The following is a 24,003-nucleotide window of genomic DNA, read 5'->3' as shown; positions in this document are numbered from 1 at the left end:
CTAGGGCTAAACTTACAAATGTATTATTGTATTTAACACACATTAGCATGTGTTATTTAATTCAGGTAATGAGACCTATTCGCTATAATAAAACCCTAAGCGCGCATGCGCACTTCAAACTTCGTGATCCCTTCATCCCTGATCCGTAGCTCTCTGCCAGTAGAACGAGCCTGCAGCGGTTTTCTGGCTCCTACTGTGCATGCGGAGGCACGCAGTTTGAAATAGCGACCACCATGGCAGTGACTCCCCCTCCAGCCATCACTCCACTCCCCCCCCTCCCGCCCTAACTCCGTCTAATAGGACCATGGACGCAAGGAGGTGGAGAACACACCGGCGACTCCCCCTCCCACCCTCACTCAGTATAAGAGGACCACGGACGCAAGGACTGAGAGATGGTAAAGGAAAAGTGGTACTTCCGCAAATGTCCAGGCCTCAGCACGAGGCCGGACCTGCAACGGAAGCAGCTGCAGTTTGGGAGCAGGTATTGATGGACATGGGGAGCAGGGAAGGGGTGCTGCTGGACAGGGGGGAGGTAAAAAGAAGGGAGAAGGGCTGCTGCTGGACAGAAGGAGCAGGGAAAGGGTGCAGCTGGACAGGGAGGAGGTAAAAGGGACGGAGAAGGGCTGCTGCTGGACAGGGGGGAGGTAAAAGGAAGGTAGAAGGGCTACTGCTGGACAGGGGGAGCAGGGAAGGGGTGCTGCTGGACACAGGGTAGGTACAAGGAAGGGAGAAGGGCTACTTCTGGACAGGGGGAACAGGCAAGGGGTGGTGGTGGACAGCTGAGGACAGAGGCAAGCGGCCAAGGAGAGAGAGAGAGACAGAAAGAAAGAAAAACATACAGACAGAAAGCGGCCACACAGAGAGAGAGAAAGAGAGAGAGAGAGAGAAAGACACACACATCTATTCTAGCACCCGTTAATGTAACGGGCTTAAAGACTAGTTTTATTAATAATGTGCATTAACGGCATGAGTACATTTCAACACAGTATTCACTTTCATAAAACTAGCTCTAAAACTCCTTCTTACAAAGCCGCACAGCTGAGTGCGGCACGGCAAATTCTCCAACACCCATTCAATTCACCACACCAGCCCACGCTGCTGGCTTTTGTAAAACCATATAGATTCCTTTAAGACAACTGTGGTATATATATAAGATACTGTATTGTATTGTATATTAGTTATATAAAACATGCATAGTTCAAAATATTACTAGGATGCAAATTTGTAATTAGAAACTAATTCCTTTGGTATGAAAAGTTAAAATTTTTATTTCCAATATCAAAATTTGTTATCACTGAAAATGTATATACAAAGGTAGCATCCTTCTCAATACTGATGATTATACTGATAAATGAAAGAAACATTAAAAGGTTATATTTACTAGTCACGACTCAGAGATTAGTATCAATATGGGGAATGTATGCATTTTCCACCATTAAAACCGAAAGTCACAACAAGGAAATTTAGGTAAGAAGTCAAAACAAACAGATCAAAATCTAGGATTTGAAAAAGTTACAATAAACTACCAGCAATTGTTATCACAATTTACTAAAAAATTGGCAGAATGTACATTTTTTACTTGAGAAATCTAAAACAAAATAAATACAGCACATTATTTATTGAAAACATTACTGCAAAAAGTACAAATCTTTAAAAATCTCACTTTTAAAACTACAGGGTTTTACCAGTCTGGGAATTAATTGTTTCAAATTAAAAATCCTGAAACATATTAGGTTCTTTGGTCTTTAATGAGTTATAAATTTATTTTTTATTTTTTTTACAACTATCCCTTCCAAATCCATTATCATCCAGGAAAAGCCTGCATAAATGGGAAGACCCAGATTAAGCATGCAGGTTTATATCGATTATGGATCACAATATATTTGTTCATCTCTAAATCAAGTCTTACTACACAGTTCCTTTTAAAATCATTTAAATGGGCATAATCCTCTATAACAGATTGCCTAAATTAAAGCTTCCTGTTGTACACTTAAATCTGTAGAATAAATGTACCTTATGTGAGTAAATGAGAGCAGTGCACTCACCTGATATTATTCTATAATTACACACTATAACAGTTTAGCACATAATTTTAAGGGGGGTGTATACACGGACAGACATGCGAAGGGCAGAGATAGGGCTAACGTTGAATGCACTTAACTTAGGATACCATACACTGGAAATGCTACATTCAGGCACTAACATCTAATTAGATTGTAAGCTCTTTTCAGTAGGGACCGTCTCTTGCATGCCCAACGAATAGCGCTGCTTGTGCATGGTAGCACTATAGAAATAATAAATTGTTGACATACACCTGGCATAAATGTTAGTGCCACATTATAATAGTACTAGTCATTAAGCCCGTTACATTAACGGGTGCTAGAATATATGTCTGTCTGTCTTTTTTATTTCTGTCTCTCTCTCCCTCCCGCTATCTTTCTTTCTGTCTGTCTCTCTCCCTGGCCCCCTTTGTCTGTCTGTCTTTCTGTCTCTCCCTGCCCCTGTGTCTTTCTTCTTTTCTTTCTGTCTCCCTTCCTCCCGCTGTCTGTCTTTCTTTCTATCTGTCTGTCTCTCTCAGCAGCATTTCTCTCCCCCCCCCCACTTCCCTGTGCAGCCACAGCAGCATTCCCTCCCTCTCCATTTCCCTCCCTCCACACCACTTCCCAGTGCAGCAGCAGCGTTTTCCCTTCCCCCCCCTTTCCCTTCTCACGGTCTAGCCAGCTTCTTTAGTCCGTTGCCGCCCCCCCCTTCCCTTTCCTTCCCGTGGTCCCGACAAACCTGCCGACTCCAGTCTGCAGCATTCTGCACACGCTGCTTCGGGCCCTTCTACTGCCCTGATTTACTCTGTCGCGTCTCTGATGATGTCATCAGAGACATGCCAGAGTAAATCAGGGCAGTAGAAGGGCCCGAAGCAGCGTGTGCAGAGTACTGCAGGCTGCTGGAGTAGGCAGGTTTGGAGTCGGAACCACGGGAAGGGGGAGGGGCAGCAAGACGTCGGGAGAACTGAGTTACCGAAGAGCAGGGAGTCCAGCAATGGCGGCCAGTGCTGCGAGTGTAGGTAGGAGCTGGGGACTCGCGCATGCGCACTCCTGCTTGGCCACGGACCTACAGAACATGGAAAAGGGAATACAGAACACGAAAGTTCAAGTGCGCATGCGCGGCTAGCGTTTTATTATATAGATTATATGACGACAAGGCATACATAATTCGGGTGCTTAAATTGGGATAGAAGGGTATAGATAGAGGGTTACTATACAGGTCCTGGACCTGTTGGGCCGCCGCGTGAGCAGCCTGCTGGGCGTGATGGACCTCTGGTCTGACCCAGCTGAGGCACTTCTTATGTTCTTATAAAATTGCTCCTTCCACCCCCCACCCTTCCCAGTGTCCTCTCTTTAAAGCGCTTACAGTCTAAGTATGAGTAGACAAGTCACATTTTTCACTAGAAAGTCACCCCTATTACAGACCTTGCAGAAAAAGGCACAGTATTTATTTGTCCATTCATTCACCACTGAACTGACCTGCAGGACCAAGCAGTTTACAATCTAAAAATCAAACTAGGAAGAGGAACTCCATTAACATCTCTTTTGGGCTCCTGGTACCCAGTGCTCACAGTTCTCCCCTCCAACTTTTTCCCCAATCAGTTTGCAATTCAATAAACGGCCTTAACACCGATCCCCCAAGCTATCCTGCTTTTTTTTAATTTGGTTCCCGTGTGGAACAATATCAAAAGTCTTACTGACATCTAAGTAATCCACAGCCGTCTCTCCCGTGACCTCATTTCGCTGGCTACCCAAAGATATGAATCACATTTGTTCGACACTGCCTTCCCTCTAGAAAATCCAGCCAGTTTCAGTCTAATCTTATAGATTCAAGATTCCTCGCAATGTAATTCTTTATTCCCGATTCCATGGTGGTCGCATAGGCCATTAAGGACTAGACAATCTCCTCTCTACTGCCACATTGTTAAGGACGATTATGTCTACTTTGCTTCCGCCCTCTCTAGCTGTGCCTTCTACCAGCACAAAGGTGGGCAAACTGCACACCATATTAAAATTTTCAATCAGGTCACAAACCTTGCACACCTGGGTCATATGGTCTCATTAGTTTCCCAGTCATAAATGTGATGCTTCAGTTCAAAGCAACTATAAGTACTCCCGGCAGTGATTGTCCTTCGAGCATGCCGCACGTAACATGGCGGCTGCCCGGTGGGAGCCCAGACTCTCGCTCTGCCTCTCCTCCTGGTGATGTCCCTCCTTACATCAGCAGGGGTTCCCATGCCCCCATTGGCGGGGACTGGAGAGAGGATGGAGCAAGCCACAATGCAGTCGAATTCAAATCCTGCATGCAGGGGAGCCTCGGCCTTTTCTCCGCAACCAGATTGCCCCCTTTTGCCTGTCCCTTTTTAACTCATTACGTGTCCTATCAAAATGTAAGTAGGCAGCCTTGTCCCCCCAATGATGCAAAGTACATAGCATCAGACAAGAATTGTATGTTAGTAAGAAGTCTTAGATCATCTAATTGTAAATTGCCGACGGTCCCTCCCTTCGTATAATAGGAACCAAAAGGCCTGACATTTTCTCAGTCGTAGCCCCTCAACTTTGGAATACCCTACCAGCTCTTCTTAGACAAGAAGCTAATCTCGAACATTTCAAAAGCCTACTCAAGAGTCATTTATTTCAAGACGCTTTTACCATTTGATTTAAATTTTACAGTATCCTTTTTAACTCCCTTAAGGAATTAAGCAGCAACGAGCCCTTTCCTTTTGTTTTTTTCCTTACTTGTCTTTCGTTCCTATCCAAATTGTATTTCTAACCCTATTTCCTTTTGTGTCCCATCTGTCTCATTTATCCCTTTTTAATATGCCAATTATTAGTTGATGTTTCTTTGTAATTTGTTGGGGGAGGGGTTGTAAGTATTAATGGTATTATTAATAGCATTTTTATTATGTTCATTGTTCTTTTTTATATATTTATTGTAAACTCGCTTAAAAATTAGATAAGCGATTAAATCAAATTTTAATAAAAACTCGAAAACCTTGCTAATGAAGTGTATTCTCATACTGCTCATGTTGTCACATCTGAGCCCTGAACTTTCTTGCCAAATAATTGAGACTGGACTGTCAGAGTGAGAGCATACCACGCCTACGGGCAAGAGATTGCCCGCCTCATTGGCTTGCACTGCAGGTGGACTGATGAACTGTGGGTAGGTTTTGAACGGACTAATGCAGTGGCCTCACTGGAAAGATAGCATGGCAGGTCACGGAAGGGACTTAGGGTCGCGATCCTTAGCTTGTGTCCCAAGGTGGGGAGCATGTCCCAGAGAGGGCTTAAGGCTCGGGTGCTTCCTAGGGTGGTGTTCATGATTTTGCTTAGTAAAGTTGTGGCCTTTTGTTCCTAGAAATTTCTCTGTGACTTATTTCTGAATGTCTTCTGCTGGGCGTACAAATGAGTGCAGCCTGCCTATGTTAAAAAAATTAGCAAGGTCTCTGTATATTGATGCAGGCCAACAGACCATGCAGTTCCATGTGCCTGCACTAGAGTTACCATATTTTGCATCCAATAATTTTAGACGCATGGCTGTGCCCCATTCTGCCCCCAGTCCCACCTTGTTCCACACCCAACCCCTTCACGTTCTGCCTGTAGGCCCGCCCCAGTATCACCCCAGAAAGATTCTTCTTTTAATTCCTGACCTCCAGACCACGTCCGAGGGCCTCCGGGCATGCATGGACGTGTGCGACGTCACTCGAGCATGCTCGAAGGCCCTCCAGACGCGCCCAGAGCTTTCCAAAATCCAAACTGCTGGGTTTTGGAAAGTCCAATTGGGCACCCAGACAGTCCTCTAAAAAGAGGACATGTCCAGGTTTTCCCGGACGTCTGGTAATCGTAGCCTGAAACCCCTCCCCACAGGTGCTTCCTGTTATCTAGGATAAACTGTCGGAGGAATAGAGCTGTTGCCAGGCCTGTGAGCACATACTAGCTCAGAAGATCTACATCGACTTCCTCTTCTCTTGCTGCAGTCTTAATATCTTCACCACTGTGAAACTCCCAAGGTTGACTGAGAAAGAGGGGAAGGAACAAAGGAAGGCCCTATGAGAGAGGATACATAAGAACATAAGCAGTGCCTCCGCCGGGTCAGACCATAGGTCCATCCTGCCCAGCAGTCCGCTCTCGCGGCGGCCCAAACAGGTCACGACCTGTCTGAATCACCAGAAGGGGCCCCCTTGCCACCTTGGCCAGGAAGGGACCAAGACAAAGATAACACGCCAGGAAGGAAAAGGGGAGATTGCAGGAAAAAAAAAAAAAAAAAAAGGGATGAAAAGATGAAATGCAGGCCTGATATTTAGGCCAAACCTTTATTTTGGATCTCTAGCCCAAAAGTTTGCCCACCTTTATGCCAGCATTTTTCCCCAGACTCAACATATTGGAAGATATTCCCATCCAGCTAAGTTGGTTTGCTCACTTTTAGATTTTTAGAGCGCCATACTTAACTGCAAGTCTCTCACACCGTCACCTTCCTCTCTGAATACTGCAGAAATAATAAGTGTTAGGTATTTTGCTTTCCTCCCAGTCATCCTTGGAAGTTTCAGTCCTGAATTTTTTCCTGTTGATAACCCCTCTTGTCTCCTTCCTCTACTCTCCATTTACTTTCATGTTTCCCTGTTCTCTGATCATGTAGAAAACATCCCCTTTTCTCTAAAAGTGTTAACTGTCATGCTTTACACTGCTACACCAGGTTTTTCCTCTTAAAATGTCTGCATTTTGCTATAGTGTGTCTGCTTTCAAAACAGAAGCAACCTAAAGCCACTTCAGACGCAAGGTCGACAAAACACCTAATGCTTAGCGAAATACAGTGCAATTTGCTAGATGAGCAGCAACCTCTTGTGGTTATATCAGAAAATTGACATTGCAGTCAAAATATGATTGTTGTTTCCACCATTAAATATACTGAGCTCTGAGCAGATCTTCAATGTATTCTTTCGGGACACCAATTATGAGTGCTGAAGACCTCGAGAAAACTCTCTGCTAATATTGTTCATTGTGAATTACAATTTAAGATTATTCTACGCCTTTACATTTTACCTATGTGTGCATACCAGATGGGCATAACTCCGTCGCATGGCTGCCCTAAGTGCGCCCACGCGTATGCATCCTTAGGACGTATGTTTTGGTCCTGTCCCCGTATCCTGCAGTTCTTGACTTGTTTGGGTCACTACAGTATACTTCAACTCTTTGGGGCAGGCGATGGACTCCAACACCCAGAGCTTTCTTTGGATTTTACAGTATCGCCTCACCTAAGCCTAAAAAGTTGTCGGCCTTTGTGGCTAGAGCGATGTTGCTGGGCAAAAAGGCCATTTTGTCCAACTGGCCGTCCGATGAGCCACCGACCTACAGCCAGTGGAGATGATTGATGATAGTGCACGCTTCTTTGGAACGTCCGCAGTTTGCCGATATTGATAAGCCTCCAGGATGTCGCTTTTGCTCGATTTGGGAACACGTTTGGATGGGCCTTACTCCACATGCGGAGTCGATTATTGAATTTGTGAAGCTGTTTACTTTTGACAAGGATGCTCTTTTCATATGCTGCTTACAGGGGCGGGGTGGGGTAGGGTTGGATTATAGGGTGCGTATGTTTCAGAAAACTGTTGTATTTTCTCAGATATTTTGCTTTGCACTGTGCGCAAAAAGCAATGTTACTTACCGTAACAGTTGTTATCCAGGGACAGCAGGCAGCTATTCTCACTAGTGGGTGATGTCATCAGACAGAGCCCCGGTACGGACGTCTCACAAGCACGTGTTGCTTGTAGAAACTTAAAAGTTTCTAGATGCCCGCACCGCGCATGCGCCGGTGCCTTCCCGCCCGGAGGTCCGGGCGTGTCTCCTCAGTTCAGGTAGCTAGCCTGAGAAGCCAACCCAGGGGAGGTGGGTGGGACGTGAGAATAGCTGCCTGCTGTCCCTGGATAACAACTGTTATGGTAAGTAACATTGCTTTATCCCAGGACAAGCAGGCAGGTATTCTCACTAGTGGGTGACCTCCAAGCTAACCTCAGCGGGATGGAGGGGGAGTTGGCGACTTAAGAGAATAAATTTTTCAATACTGTTTGGCCAAACTGTCCATCCCGTCTGGAGAGAGTATCCAGACAATAATGTGAGGTGAATGTGTGAACCGAGGACCAGGTGGCAGCCTTACAAATTTCCTCGATTGGTGTTGATCTGAGGAATGCTACTGAGGCTGCCATTGCTCTGACCTTATGGGCTGTGACCTTACAAGGAAGTGATAATCCAGCCTGGGCATAGCAGAAAGAGATACAAGCCGCCATCCAATTAGAGATGGTGCGCTTTGATACGGGTCTTCCCAACTTATTAGGGTCGAAGGAGACAAAAAGTTGAGGAGTGGTTCTGTGTGGCTTGGTGCGATCCAGGTAGAAAGCCAGCGCACGTTTACAGTCTAGAGTGTGAAGGGCCGATTCTCCGTGGTGAGAATGGGGCTTAGGGAAGAATACTGGAAGTACAATGGATTGGTTGAGATGAAATTCTGAGACCACCTTAGGCAGGAATTTCGGGTGAGTGCGGAGGACCACCTTGTCATGATGGAATACTGTGAATGGTGGATCCGCCATTAGTGCCTGGAGTTCGTTGACTCTGCGAGCGGACGTAAGGGCTACCAGGAAAAGCACTTTCCAGGTGAGGTACTTAAGAGGGGCCCTGTTGAGTGGTTCAAACGGGGGCTTCATGAGACGGGAAAGGACTACATTGAGGTCCCAAACTACTGGGGGTGGTTTGAGAGGAGGGTTAACATGGAAGAGTCCTTTCATAAATCTGGCGACCACCGGATGGGCCGAGAGGGGTTTCCCTTGTAGGGGCTGGTGGAACGCCGCAATAGCGCTCAGGTGGACTCGTATGGATGTAGACTTGAGCCCGGATTGAGATAGGTGTAGGAGATAGTCCAGAATGGAGGATAAGGAAGCTCGCTGAGGTTCCTTTGACTTAGAAACACACCATGAGGAGAATCTGGTCCATTTCTGGGAGTAGCATTGTCGAGTGGCGGGCTTCCTGGAAGCTTCCAAGACCTCCCTCACTTCTTGAGAGAAGTGGTGAGGGGTTACGTTGAGAGGAACCAAGCTGTCAGGTGGAGAGACTGCAGGTTGGGATGAAGCAGTGATCCTTGATGTTGAGTAAGTAGTGAAGGAAACACTGGAAGTGGTACTGGTTCCCTGCTGCTGAGTTGAAGTAGGAGGGAGAACCAAGGTTGTCTGGGCCACCGAGGAGCTATTAGGATCATGGTGGCCTGTTCGAGTTTCAGCTTGACCAGAGTCTTCTGGATCAGCGGGAATGGTGGGAACGCATATAGAAATCGTTTCCCCCAGTTCAGTAGAAAAGCATCTGCCTCGAGGCGATGAGGGGTGTAGATCCTGGAGCAAAACTGAGGCAGTTTGGAGTTGTGGGGAGCCGCAAAGAGGTCTATCTGAGGCGTCCCCCACTGTGTGAAGATTTGGTGAAGGGGGCTGGAATGGAGAGTCCATTCGTGCGGTTGTAGTAGACGACTCAGTTTGTCTGCTAAGACGTTGTTCTCCCCCTGAATGTAGACTGCTCTGAGGAAGGCGTTGTGGCGCACCGCCCAGTCCCAGACTCGTAGAGCTTCCTGGCAAAGGAGGGCCGAGCCCGTGCCTCCTTGCTTGTTGATATAATACATGGCGGCCTGATTGTCTGTGCGAATGAGGATCACCATGTCGTGAAGTAGGTGTTGGAAAGCTTGGAGCGCATTGAAGATGGCTCTGAGTTCCAGTAGATTGATTTGGTGTAGTCTTTCCGCACTGGTCCAGAATCCTTGGGTGCGGAGACCATCCAGGTGGGCCCCCCATGCATAATTCGACGAATCGGTTGTGAGAACTTTCTGATGGGGGGGAGAGTGCATCAGCAAACCTCTGGATAGATTCGAAGAGGTCATCCACCAAAGTAGAGACTGCCGAAGAGCAGGTGTGACTAAGATGTGTTTGGATAGTGGATCGGACGTCTGATTCCACTGTGATGCCAGGGTCCACTGGGGGATCCTGAGATGGAGTCTGGCAAAGGGTGTCACATGTACTGTGGAGGCCATATGGCCCAGGAGCACCATCAGTTGTCTCGCCGGTAGGGTTTGGCGAGTAGACACCGACTGGCAGAGATGAAGAAGAGACTCCATGCGTTGCAGAGGCAGGAATGCTCGGAGTCGGGTGGTGTCCAGGACCGCTCCGATGAAGGGGAGGGACTGGGTGGGTTGTAGATGAGACTTGGAAAAGTTGATCTCGAAGCCCAAATTCTGGAGGAAGTAGGTTGTAGCCAAGGCCGCCGAAGTGACCTCTGGGGCTGACGGGGCCTTGATGAGCCAGTCGTCGAGGTATGGGAACACCTGTAGACCCCTGTCCCGGAGTGCCGCGGCCACTACCACCAGGCACTTTGTGAAGACTCTGGGGGACGAAGATAGGCCGAATGGTAGCACTCGATATTGTAGGTGCAGATTTCCCACCCGAAATCTGAGGAACTTTCGGGAGGCCGGGTGAATGGGGATGTGAGTGTAGGCCTCCTTGAGATCCAGGGAGCATAACCAGTCGTTCTGCTCGAGGAGGGGGTATAGAGAAGCCAAAGTCAACATGCGAAACTTCTCTTTGACCAGAAACTTGTTGAGGGCCCGAAGGTCTAAAATGGGTCGCAGGTCGCCCGTTTTCTTCGGGACGAGGAAGTACCGGGAGTAAAACCCTCGGTTCAATTGGTCTGACGGGACCGGCTCGACAGCCCGAAGCTGAAGTAAGGTTTGGACTTCCTGAAGAAGAAGGGCGGTCTGCGTCGAGCTTGAAGGATACTCTCTTGGAGGATGGTCCGGGGGGACCCGATGGAATTGAAGGGAGTATCCTTCTCTTATGATGGTAAGGACCCATAGGTCCGTGGTTATGGCCTCCCATCGATGGTAAAAAAGATGGAGGCGGCCCCCTATGGGAGAGGCTGAGTGCAGAACGGTGTCGGTTATGCTCCCGGGAGGGGAGTCAAAAGGGCTGGGGAGCCTTAGGTGCAGCCGGTGGCTGAGGTTTTTGTTGAGACTTCTGGGGAGGTTGTCTCTTCGCAGGTTGTCTCGCAGCAGGCGTTTGTCTGGGCATGTAACGCCGCTGGTAAATCAGGGGTGGCCTGGAAGGTCGAGACTGTTGAGGTTTGGGTTTGGGCCGCAGGATGGATTGGAAAGATTTTTCATGATCCGACAGCTTCTTGGTAACAGTTTCGATAGACTCATCGAACAGGTCAGCTCCAGCACATGGTACGTTGGCGAGTCTGTCCTGGAGGTTGGGATCCATATCGATTGTACGGAGCCATGCCAGGCGACGCATGGCTACCGCGCTTGCGGCAGCACGTGCCGAGAGTTCGAATGCATCGAAGGAGGATTGCATCAGCTGGAGGCGTAATTGGGAGAGGGAGGCTACCACTTCCTCGAACTCGAATCGAGCTTGGTTGTCTATGAACGGAGTGAACTTGCGGAGCACCGGCAAGAAGAACTCCAGATAGGAAGAGAAAAAGAAATTGTAGTTCAGCACCCGTGACGCCATCATGGAGTTTTGATAGAATTTTCTACCAAATTTGTCCATCGTTCTCCCCTCTCGGCCCGGCGGTACAGAGGCGTAGACCTGGGAGGGATGAGAGCGTTTAAGAGAGGACTCGACCAGTAGGGATTGGTGGGAGAGTTGAGGGCCCTCAAACCCTTTATGGTGCACGATGCGGTATCGAGCATCGAGTTTGCTGGGAATCGCCGGTATGGAGTACGGTGTTTCGAAACACTGCATGAAGGTCTGATCCAGCAATTTATGCAGGGGGAGCCGAAGCGACTCCGTTGGAGGGTTAGGTAAATGCATGGTGTCCAGATACTCTTTGGAGTATCGGGAGCCCGTGTCAAGGGTCACATCCAGATCATCCGCCATTTGTCGGAGGAATGATGAGAAGGACAATTGATCCGCCAGCGTCGGTCTGTGGGACGGGCTGGAGGAGGAGGAGGCCTCCGGGTCCATGGACATCGGGGAGTGGCAAGGAGAATCGGGCACCGGTGTCTCCTCGTACTCCGGGCCCTCCGGAGGGGACACCTCTGATGAGGAGTATCCCCTACGTTGCAGTTTTTTCTGCGGTGACACCTCCGAATGGCGTGAAGAGTGCCAGGATGAGTGTCTTGATCGGTGCCCGTCTCGGTGGCGGGACGGGGATCGGGATCGTCTGTGCATCGCATGGTCTCCCGAGGCCCCCAAGTGGTGGATAGGGCTGGAAGCGGTGGATCGCAACTGGGGTTGCGATGCGGATTCTTGCGATGCTACCCAAGTCTGGTAAGGAGTACGGAAGAACTCTTCCTGACTATGCCCAGGGCTTTGAGTATCGATCGGAGGTCTGGTCCCATGTTGGCGCGGAGGCGTAATGGGTTCTAATGGCGGCATATCGGTAAGCGAGGCTTGCCGCGTGGGCATCGCCGCCCTCCCCCGTTCGTCCTCGTCGGTTTTCGAGGTCGAACGGCGTGGAGGAGGGGGAGGGGGCGGACCGCCCTTTTGGACCGGTACCGGGAGGTCACCCTGTATGGCAGCGATGAGCCCGGGTCCGATGGTCTGCATGAGCTCAACGAATTGAGCTTCCAGCACGGACCGTAGCGAAGCCGATAAGGAGGGATCCGCACCGAAAGGGGGTCCTCCTGCACGGTCATCGCGCTCCTTCGAGGCCGAGTGCTTCTGCTTAGTAGCTTTCGGCACTTTGATGACCACTGGTGGCACTGTGGAAGGAAGAGGTACCTGAACCGAGGAGACCGGGGCAGGCACCGACGTCGAGCTCGTGGATGGTGTCGGGATGAACGATGCCGGTTTCACCACACTCGATGCAGGAGGGGTCGATACCGGTTTCGCCCGAACCGGGGAGGTATCAGATGAAGTGGAGGCTGAGGGATCCTTAGCTGCGTCCATCTTGAACATCGATTCCCACAATAGGCAACGCCGCTTGAATGAGCGTGCCGTAAGGGTAGAGCAAGGCCTGCACGATTTCGGAATGTGGTCAGGGCCCAAACACTGCAAACAGCGCCGGTGAGGGTCCGTGAGTGAAATCGCGCGTTGGCACTTGCTGCACTTTTTAAACCCGGTGATTGGCCGGGACATAGGCCGGAAAATCTCCGCCGCGAGGTCGAAGCCAGTGGGCCTGAGCCACGTGGCCGGCCCGTTCGACCCGCCGGAGGAAATAATCTTCTTTTTTTTTTTTTTTTTTTACTGAAAAAGAAAAGTACTGTTAACTGTAATTAAAAGAAAGCGAAAACGCGGACAAGGAAGGCAAATTTAACTGAATTCAGCTAGCGCATGATGAAGTTGAACTTCTCAGCTCCGCGGAAAGAAAAGAACTGAGGAGACACGCCCGGACCTCCGGGCGGGAAGGCACCGGCGCATGCGCGGTGCGGGCATCTAGAAACTTTTAAGTTTCTACAAGCAACACGTGCTTGTGAGACGTCCGTACCGGGGCTCTGTCTGATGACATCACCCACTAGTGAGAATACCTGCCTGCTTGTCCTGGGATAATAAATACATTTAAACAAAAATACTGAGCTCTGAAAGCTACTGACTGTCAAATGGGGTAATGCATTTGATATTCCGTCTTTCTGTGCTACAACCAAAACAGTTATTAAATGCAGGGACTTTCTCTGTCCCTAGTGGGCTCACAATCTATGTTTTGGTTTCTGGGGAAATGGAGGATCAGGCAGGGTTACCAGATGTCTGGGAAAACCCGGACATGTCCTCTTTTTAGAGGACTGTCCAGGTGCCCAGAGGGATTTCCAAAACCCAGCAGTTTGTCCGGGTTTTGGAAGTCCCCAAGCTCGGGGCCATGTCAGGAGGCCTTCTGAGCATGCCTGGACATTGATGCGATGATTATCATATGTGTATGCAAATGCGCGTGATATCCCATCAGCGTCCACACATGCGCAGAGGCCCTCCAGACCTTGGAGGCAGAACGGAGTGGGGCCAGATGTTCTCCTTTTTTTTTTTTTTATAAAGAGGATTAGACGACTTGCACAGGATCACAAGGAGCTGCAATGGGAACCGAACCCAGTTCCCTTGGTTCTCAGCTCACTGTACTAACAGTTAGACTTGTATTGTCCTGGGATTGACAGAATGGAACATTGGTACTATTTGGGTTTCTGCCAGGTACTTGTGACCTGGATAGGCCTCTGTGGAAAACAGGTTACTGGACTAGATGGACCATTGGTCTGACCTTATGTTCTTATGTGAGACAAGTATAGGACAATCAAGCTATTGTGACATCACTGATGAGGCTGGCTCTTAGGCATTGGTGGAACAAGGTATTATGACATCACAATCTGAGCTCTGGAATGTTGCTACTCTGAGTTTTCTGCCAGGTACTTATGATGTGGATTGGCCACTATGGAAACAGGATACTGGGCTGGATGGACCACCGATCTGACCCAGTATGGCTATTCTTATGGTCCTTAAAAAGCAACAGATAGTCAGATGTGAACAATAACTATATTCTTGCAACAAAACACATTATAAATCACAAGGAATCCATTAAACTAAATTCAACTTACATTTACTTTCGTGTATAGATTTTCTCTGTATATGGATTTGTTCATAATTCTAGAGTAGATTGAGGCCAGCTGTCCTTACCACAATTACTGCATGTTAACCAAAAAGAATCAAACAGGCCCTTTTTGACCAAACTCATTTTCAGATTAACAGGTGCTACTAACAAAAAAACCCCAACCTCAAGCAAAAGACAAGCACTTTCCACTGCTACATACATAAAATGGTTAACTGTAAATCAGTGGGTGGGTTTCTAGTTCTTAATTTTGCACAAGTAAACAAAAATGATACATTCCTAGATATGTCCACTATTAGGGAGTCAATTAATAGTATTCTGTGATGATTAAATAATAATAATCTTTATTATATCACAGCTCTATCTCAACTTACATAATTATATGTTAAAAAGAAATAACTTAATAACTCCAAAAATACACTGATTCAGTCTCCAATAATGCTGGAAAAATTCTTGAGGCTAGATGTTAAGCCAAATCTTCTTAATACTCCTGCCATCAAATGATAAGTGGCAGAGATGATATAAAGTCAAAAATCAGCGTTAATTGGAATATTGTGCAACTAGTGCAATTTGTGTAAACAATTTTTGATGTGCAGAAAGTGCAATTAAAGTGCCTTGTACATATTGATTCAATGCCTGGACCCCTCCTGACGAAGAACATGAAACCCGGGTCGGGGGGCCAGGCATTGAATCAATATGTACAAGGCACTTTAATTGCACTTTTTGCACATCAAAAATTGTTTACACAAATTGCACTAGTTGCACAATATTCCAATTAACGCTGATTTTTGACTTTATATCATCTCTGCCACTTATCATTTGATGGCAGGAGTATTAAGAAGATTTGGCTTAACATCTAGCCTCAAGAATTTTTCCAGCGTTATTGGAGACTGAATCAGTGTATTTTTGGAGTTATTAAGTTATTTGTTTTTAACATATAATTTTGTAAGTTGAGATAGAGCTGTGATATAATAAAGATTAACATTCCTAGATATGATCAGAGTACAGAAAAGTAAATGGAAGCTTTTAGTATACAGTATATTCACATTGGTTCCAATCTCAAAATGGCTTTTGTGACCTCTAGTGGCAGTTATGAGATTGCCACAGGAGGCTGTGACAATCATTTTGAATGGGGAGGAAATGTAACATGTGGCCTACCCTTGGGTGTGTGTGTGGGGGGGGGGGGGGGGTAGGGCGTGCTATACTGATTTCAGTATAAGCTTCAACAAATTTCAGCTGCGGATTTGGATTCGGTCAAAATCAAAAAACTCGGTTTCAATCACCCTCTGCTTACATAGTCAAATGCTCATTTTGTTTGAACACATTTGGGTAGGGTTACCAGACGTCTGGATTTCCCGATTCATAGTCAGTCGCGCGCGAGACACCAATGCGCCGACAATGGAGGGCAAATAATTCAGCGCAAGACACCAGCGCGCCGTGGGAAAACAAGGTTTTAAAGAGCTCCGACAGGGTTGTGGGGGGGGAATCCCCCCACTTTACTGCAATGTGTTCGCACTGCTGTTGGGGGGAGTTTGGAACCCTCCATTATAGAGAAAACGGAACTTTTTCTGATTTTGGGGGGGAAAGTTCCGTTTTCTCTATAATGTGGGGAGTTGCACCCCCCCAACGGCAGCACGTACAGTATGCAGTAAAGTGTGTGAGGGGGGTGTTTCCCCCAATACCCCCCATCAGAGCTCTTTAAAACTAAGTTTTCCCGCGGTGCGCTTATGTCGCTATATGCTCTGACTGCCTCTTCCTGCACTAAAGTGGGGCCTTACCAATCAGGAGCTGCTTTGCCATGCAGCTCCTGATTGGTAAGGCCCAACTTTAGTCCAGGAAGAGGCGGTCGGAGCATACAGCGAGCGATTTCCTTCACTCACCGGCGCTCTGGCTGTTCTCTCCTGCCTCTCCCGCTCCCCGACGAAAAACCATATTCGCGGTTTTTCAAGATTCACGGGGGTTCCTGGAATGGAACCCCAACGAATATCGGGGGAGTACTGTATAGTCTTGTAATTGGCCTTTTTTGTGTAGCCTTCATCATACAAACTCAAGCTTTGAGCCCCGATGCACAAAAGGTTTCCACGCCAGTAAGACTCATTAAACCAGTCTTTACTGGCATGGAAACCCTCTTGCCAAGACTCAAAAGGGTTCTCTGTGGTTGCTACCAATCCTCATAGCAGCCACCAAGAATCCTATGGAAATGCATCGCAAGGAGCTCATTAGTATTTAAATGAGCTCTTCTTGCGATGCACAAACAGGAATGCTCCCCCCCCCCCCCCAAAGCACCAAATAGCCGGTTCCAGAATTTCCTGGCAACTGTAGAACTTCTGGTAGCTTCTGTGCGTGTGTTGTATGAGCACACAACACATGTACAACAGCTGAGCCCATTAAAATAAAACCAAAAAAAAGTCCTTCACAACTGAGTGGCAGGGGAAGTCCAAAAAGCTGCTCCTCACAAACTGCCAGGGGTAGCTGGGGGCAGAGGAGGGTATGAGAAGAGGGGACAGGCTAAAATTTATTGGAAAATATTTAAAAATAATCCGCTATAATAAAACCCTTAGCGTACATGTGCACTTCAAACTCCATGCATCCGTGATCTATGGCTCTGTGCCGCTGCATGCATAGTAGAAGGAGCCTGTGGCAATTTGCGACGCATGCGGCGGTTTCCCCAGCTGAAAAAGGAGCCAGCTGAATAAGGAGCCTGTGGCGGTTTGCATGCGGCGGTTTCCCTATCGCTACAAGGAGCCTGCGGTGGGTCCAGGCAGAGCTGCTTCACAAAACACGGGAGATTTATCAGAAAAGAGCAGGGAAGGGGGTGCTGCTGGACAGGGTGGAGGTAAAAGGAAGGGAGAAGGGCTACTGTTGGACAGTGGGAGCAGGGAAGGGGTGCTGCTGGACAGGGGGGAGGTAAAAGGAAGGGAGAAGGGCTACTGTTGGACAGGGGGAGCAGGGAAGGGGTGCTGCTGGACAGGGGGGGAGAGACAGAAAGAAAGACAGGCATACAGGGGGCCAGAGAGAGAGAGAGAGAGAGAGAGAGAGAGAAAGAGAGAGAGAGAAAGAGAGAAAGAAAGAAAAAGAAAGAAAGAAAGAAAGAAAAAGAAAGAAAGACAAATAGACAGGGGGCCAGGGAAAGAGACAGAAAGACAGACAGGCGGCCAGGGAGAGAGATAGAAAGAAAGACAGACAAAAAGAAAGAAATGCCTAAGTCTACACACCTATTCTAGCACCCGTTAATGTAACAGGCTAAAAAAACTAGTATGAAATATTATGTTAAAGACCAATGAGGAGGCTGGCTACTGAAAGCTTGAACATTACATGAAATATGATGTTCAAGTGTAGCTGCTGAGGCCATTGGTTAGAAAGTTCAAATATTGAATAATATTATGCTCTTATTGAGTGAAAAGAACAAAAGGATTACAGAAGGAAGCAAGCAAGTGAACTTTAGAATACTAAGGTGTCAGAGAGTGTAGCATTTATTTTTGGTTTTTGATCCAATACTGCTTTCACTCAGAAGATTTTATCTTTAAGGCCACCGATTTAGTGATTTTTAATGCAGACAAGAACACAAGTCTAAAGTAGTGCATCACAAACTGTGTGCCGCGGAACACCAGTGTGCCTCCTGAGATTTCTGGCGTGCCGCAACACATTGGCGAGGAACAGAATTGTCTATGATGGTTGCCTGCCGGCGAGAGGCATGTCCTGCCAGCAGGCAGCCGGCGTGGACGACTCTCCTCCTGGCTGGCGTCTCTCCTCTTCTCCCTCCCGGATCCCTGTAAAGGTGGGGGTCGCAGCAAGACGGGCCTCCGCGCATGCGTCATCGCATTGACTTCCAGGTGTCTTCCGGCCGGGGCACTGCGTTTAGTATGCCGCCAGCCAGAAAAGTTTGCGGGACACCGGCCTTAAGAGAAAGCACAAATGAAGTAGTCTTTGCTCTTATCACAAAAGCTTATGGCGTTTTTAAACCATCTTCACCTTTAAATCAAATATTTATTTAAATTTAGGGCCATCTGAAGGGGAAGCAAGCTCTGGGCACCATGCCACCCTTAACTTTCTTAATAAGTCTACAAGCCCAAAAGGGAAGAGGGTGCCAACAGCAACCCATGCCTAGAGCAGTTTTGTCCAGTGACTTAGTTTTATTTTTTAAAGGGGTTTCTCCAATGTAGGTACAACTGAAGCCCTTTAAGGAGAGCCTTTCCTCAGCTTCTTTCTTCCTGCCGATCTCCTGCCCTTGGTGTATAACCTTATCAGAAGCCACCATGTCTTGGCACGCCCAGCTAATCTTAAAAAAATAATGCATGTCCTGTTTATCTAACCAGCCTCATTACAAGTGTACTGCACTTAAAAGGTTCACCGTTTCCCACAATGTTAAAGAGGAAAGCGTGAATGAATGAACCTAACTGGTTATAAAAATGGAATGTTTCCGTCAAAACGACATGAAATAAGAAATATCTGACACGACTGAGAAAGCTATCTTAAATGCACTTTGTAGCTTGAAGTCTAGAAGTAAAACACCACTAACGAACCAATCATAAAGGTTATTTCCTTTTCACCGTAAAAAAAAGAACTGAAACCACAAACCCTACTCTAGCAAATAAAATGTCACTGAACTAGTTTATCCCCATTGCAACCAAAAATAGATGTTATTAAAAATGACAAGGTGGCAACATTCAGTTGAGTTTCAGAAAACCAAAATTCAGATTCTGTTTTATAATGTTTTTCAACATCAACATAAACCAGACATTATCTTAAAGAGGACTTTATTTTAATAATGTCTAAAACAGGTGTTCAAGATTCAAGGGTACTCAGTGATATGTAATCATTTAAGTAATTGTTAGAAAGACATTTGTTTTGTAATATGAAATATGCTAGTTGGTCTTAAAGGACAGCAAACTTTGTTATTTTGTTAGTGCAGTTTGTATGTATTTTAATTGTTTTATTATTTATGTATACTTTTGTAATCCACTTTGGATAAAGGCAGACTAGAATTAAAAACTAAATTAAATTAAGGGTATATCAGAAAGAACAAAAGAGTTGCCATACTGGGACAGACAGAAGATATTCCGCATCAAGCCCAGTATCCTGTTTCCAACAGCAGCTAACCCAGGTCACAAGTACCCGGCAAGACCCATTTTATGCTGCTTATCCTAGAAATAAGCAGTGGATTTTCCCCCAACTCCTTTCTTTTCTAGGAAACTATCCAAATCTTATTTAAACCCTGCTAAGCCCACTTTTTTTTTTAAACCACATTCTGTGGCAATGAATTCCAGAGTTTAAGGGCTCCTTTCACGAAGGTGCGCTCAGCGTTTTAGCACGCGTGCTAGCCGAAAATCTACCGCCTGCTCAAAAGGAGGCCGTAGCGGCTAGCGCGTGCGGCAATTTAGCGCGCGCGTTGAGGCCCCAACGCGCTTTCGTAAAAGGAGCCCTCAAATCTACTACTTAGTAGCTTCATTGCATGCCCCGTGGTGCTAGTATTTTTGTAAACAGTAAACAAGCAATTCACATCTACCAATTCCCCTCAGTATTTTATAGACCTCTATCATATCTCCCTCCACAAGCTGTTTCTTCTCCAGGTTGAAGAGCCTTAGGCATTTTAGCCTTTCCTCATAGGGAACTCATCCCGTTCCCTTTATCATTTTTGTCACCCTTCTTCTGTAACTTTTCTAATTCCATTTTATCTTTTTTTTTTTTTTTGAGATGTGGCGACTATATTCGCACGCAGAATTCAAGGTGCGGCCTCACCTATGGCATTACAGCATTCTCATCTTTATTTTCCATTCCTTTCCCGATAATTCCTAACATTCTATTTGCTTTCGTAGCTATCCTCATCGCTGCACACTGAGATGAGGGTTTTAATCTGATAATCTCTTTTCAGTTGGGTTAATAGAGAACGACACTAAGGAGGGGCTTTGGAAGTGATATACTTGGATTTCAGCATGGACACAACAGATGATTAAACAAACTGAGCTGTCCACCGATAAAGCCAAAGACGGTGCACTGGATTAGAAATAGTGGCTGAAATGCAGAGGACAGAACGGGATGATAGATGGTGTTCAGACCGCAAGAAAGAAACGTGTCTAAAAGGATCTGTCCCATTGCTTGTTCTGTTCAATATCTTTGTTAGCAATATTGTGGCAGATTTAAGAGAAAAAAATGTTTGTCTTTCTAAATCTAAAATCTGCAACAGGAGTGGACAAAACTAAGGTTGCATTTGTTATTGCCAAAGTACTTTGATTTATGTAGATCAGTGTTCTTCAATCTTTTTACACCTATGGTCCGGCGGAAATAAAAGAATTATTTTGTGGACCTGCAAACTACTAAGACTGAAATTAAAAAACCCGTCTCCGCCCCATCCCCGTGAACTCGGTTCCCGTCTCCATCCTGTGGGGAAAGAGAGAGAGAGAGAGAGAGAGAGATCCATGGTGCATCTCTCCCACCCCCCTCTACTGCCATATCCAACATTTTTCCCTCTCTCATCCCCGGATCATGTGCAGGATTTTCACTATTGCCCACCAGCCCCATGCCCAACATTTCGCCTTCTATCACCCCTCTCCAGCACCATGCCACACTTCTCCCTCCATCACTATGTCCAACATTCCTCCCCTCTGCATCCCCTTCAATCTGTCCCTCTGTTCCCTCTCCACCACCATATCCAACATTTTTCCTTCTCATCCATCTCATCTACCATCCTTCTCACACCTCTCATCCCTTCCTCACACCTCTCTATACCCAACAATTTTCCTCTTTCTTCCTTTCCCCATGTGCACCATCTGTCCATCTCACTTACACACTCATCCCCAACAATTCTCCCTTTCTATCCCCTCCCTTGTGTCCCAAGTTCATGCCTCCTCCCTTCCTTCTGCGTCCTGAATTCGTGGCCCCCCTCGCCCTGCCTTCCAACGTTTGTCCCAAATTCATGCCCCTCCCATGTCCCAATGCGCTCCCCCCCTCCCCATTTTCTCCCTTACTTGTTCAGGGCCATCCAGCCTCTGCTGAAGTCGATCAGTGTCTGCTCCTTATCTTCAGTGCCAGCTATACTTGCACACTGCTGACCCGGTTCTGGTTCCGGGACAGCCACGTGCAGCGTGCAAGAGCCACTGTGCGCTGTCCCGGCAAACAAGTGCAGCTGGTGATGAAGATAAGGAGCAGCCAAGCCGGAAGGAAGACGGGCACGCGCTTGCAGGGGGACACTAATTCTTCACGGACCGGCAGGAAATTTTTGCGGACCGGCAGTTGAAGAACACCGCTGTAGATGACTATGGCAACTTTGCTTGCATTATTCTCCACTTTGGACAATCTAGGAAATGCAGTATAAAAAAAAATGTTAAAACAACATTATACGGCAGTAGTCTTCGCTAATTTTTAAGTGAGGGATGTTTTGGGTCCAAAAGGAGTGAAGGAGATTGACAAACATGTTCCTACTTTGGGCCATTACACCAATAATGCTTCTCAACATTCATTCCTACCGGGCACCTGGCCTTGGTGAAACAGTGCAGAACACAGACAAACCCTATGTCAATACCAGAGACTTTGGAGCACTGGGTGAGAGGCTGAAGCAGACAGGAGCGCAGGTGGTTTTCTCATCGATCCTCCCAGTTAGAGGCAAGGGAAGAGCCAGAGATGAACGTATCCTGAGGACGAACGAGTGGCTGGCATTTTTATGACACGATTTGGTTGGTGACTGAGCACTTTATATAATTTAGCATTTTCTGAGCACATTTTAGTAGTGAAATTCGTATTGAATGTTTCATTAAATTCTAAGATACTTTGGATTGTGTGATATTTTATGAAGAATCATACTTGTGGAGAGATTTTTTTTTGAACTGTACATGTTAACACAAGTAATCGCAGTGTTGCTCCTCATATTGGTTTAGTGTCCTTAAATTTGGGTGCCAATAAAAATTAACATCCATGTTCTCAGTTCCTTGTCTTTTAGATCATATGCATGTACTAGTTCTTGGCAAAACAAGCACGAGACAATCCAAAGTCACTTTCTAAATAACACTTGCAAATTTTAGTTTAAACAGGTAAGAAAAAAAAAAAAAAATAGAGCAGCCCATCAGATGGTACATATGTAGTTCGGCAGCTCTTCAAACCCAGATACCAATACGCTTTAGCAAAACAATGTCTAGTAACTTGATATTGCAGCTTACATGTCCCAACATCCCCACACACCAGACATTCATATCTCCAATGGGGCCTGGCACCCCTCCCTCTGGTCAGACCACTACAAATTCACCTTTAGCATCAACTGGACACAAAGCACAAACAAACACGAACCCCTCACAGACAAAAAATCGATCCCTCCACTTTCTGGGCCTTAGTAGACCCCTCAATCGCCTCCATAGACCCAAATATATTCATTCGCCAGTGGCGCTCCCTGAGCAAAACAACCCTGAACGAGCTAGCCCCAGTAAAGATAAAACACAAACTCTGCAGATCTTCTGACAAATGGTTCGACACCGAACTTCTACAACTAAAAAGGCACTGCCGACAACCAAGAACACACCAAAGTAGCTTGGAGAAACCTAATAAAACAATACAAGGTCAAACTTAAGGAAAAACGAAAAGCTTATTACTCCAAACTAATCTGCACAGATATCATAGACACAAAGAAACTCTTCCAACTAGTAAAAAACCTCACCGACACTAAGCCATTCCTAGTCACTCAAGGACTCTACCCTCCAACAGCCACCCAACTAGCAGACCACTTCAAAAACAAGATCACCACAATCAGAACCTCCTTCAACAACTCACCAACCCACCTCGACGAGATCAAAATAAACCCTACAACAGATGACGCCACTGCAGCTGACAGGTACTGGACCAAATTCCCAGTGGTACAATGGTCGGATATGAACCGACTCTACAAAAAATATAGTCAAGCGTCATGCGACCTGAACAATTGCCCCTCATATTTACTAACAAATGCCTCCCCCAAATTTAGAGCTAGCCTCTTGCAATGGATTCAAACAACTCTAACGGAAGGTGAATTCCCACAAGACCAAGGAGAAATCATAATCACCCCAATACTGAAAGACCACAAAGGACCAATAGACACCCCTTCCAACTACAAGCCCATCGCCTCAATTCCATTATATGTTAAACTAATAGAAGGTCTGGTTGCACATTACATCTCCAACTACCTTGAAGACCACAACATACTCCACCCAACTCAATCAGGGTTCAGATCCAACCACAGTACAGAGACACTGCTAGTATCCCTACTAGATATAGCCTGGCAGCACCTTAGCAAAGGAAGAAGGATGCTGATAATTCAACTCGACCTCTCTGCCGCATTTGACCTGATTGACCACACCATACTTCTTCAGATATTAGAAGCAATAGGGATCTCAGGCGGGGTATACAATTGGTTCCAAGGATTCCTCAAAACAAGAACATACAGAGTAAAAACAAA

The 24,003-nt window shown here is 46.6% G+C and overlaps 1 protein-coding gene across 2 annotated transcripts in view; it reads right to left on the bottom strand.

Moving 5' to 3' along the window:
- KIAA1671 (KIAA1671 ortholog) overlaps positions 1-24,003 on the bottom strand; it is a 282,787-nt gene that overhangs the window by 130,530 nt on the left and 128,254 nt on the right. The gene's annotated exons all lie outside the window — the stretch shown is intronic.

This window comes from Geotrypetes seraphini, chromosome 8 (assembly GCF_902459505.1).
Source record: "Geotrypetes seraphini chromosome 8, aGeoSer1.1, whole genome shotgun sequence".
Taxonomy (NCBI): domain Eukaryota; kingdom Metazoa; phylum Chordata; class Amphibia; order Gymnophiona; family Dermophiidae; genus Geotrypetes; species Geotrypetes seraphini.
The sequence above is the reverse complement of the archived record's forward strand: the minus strand, read 5'-3'. Positions and strand labels throughout refer to the sequence as shown.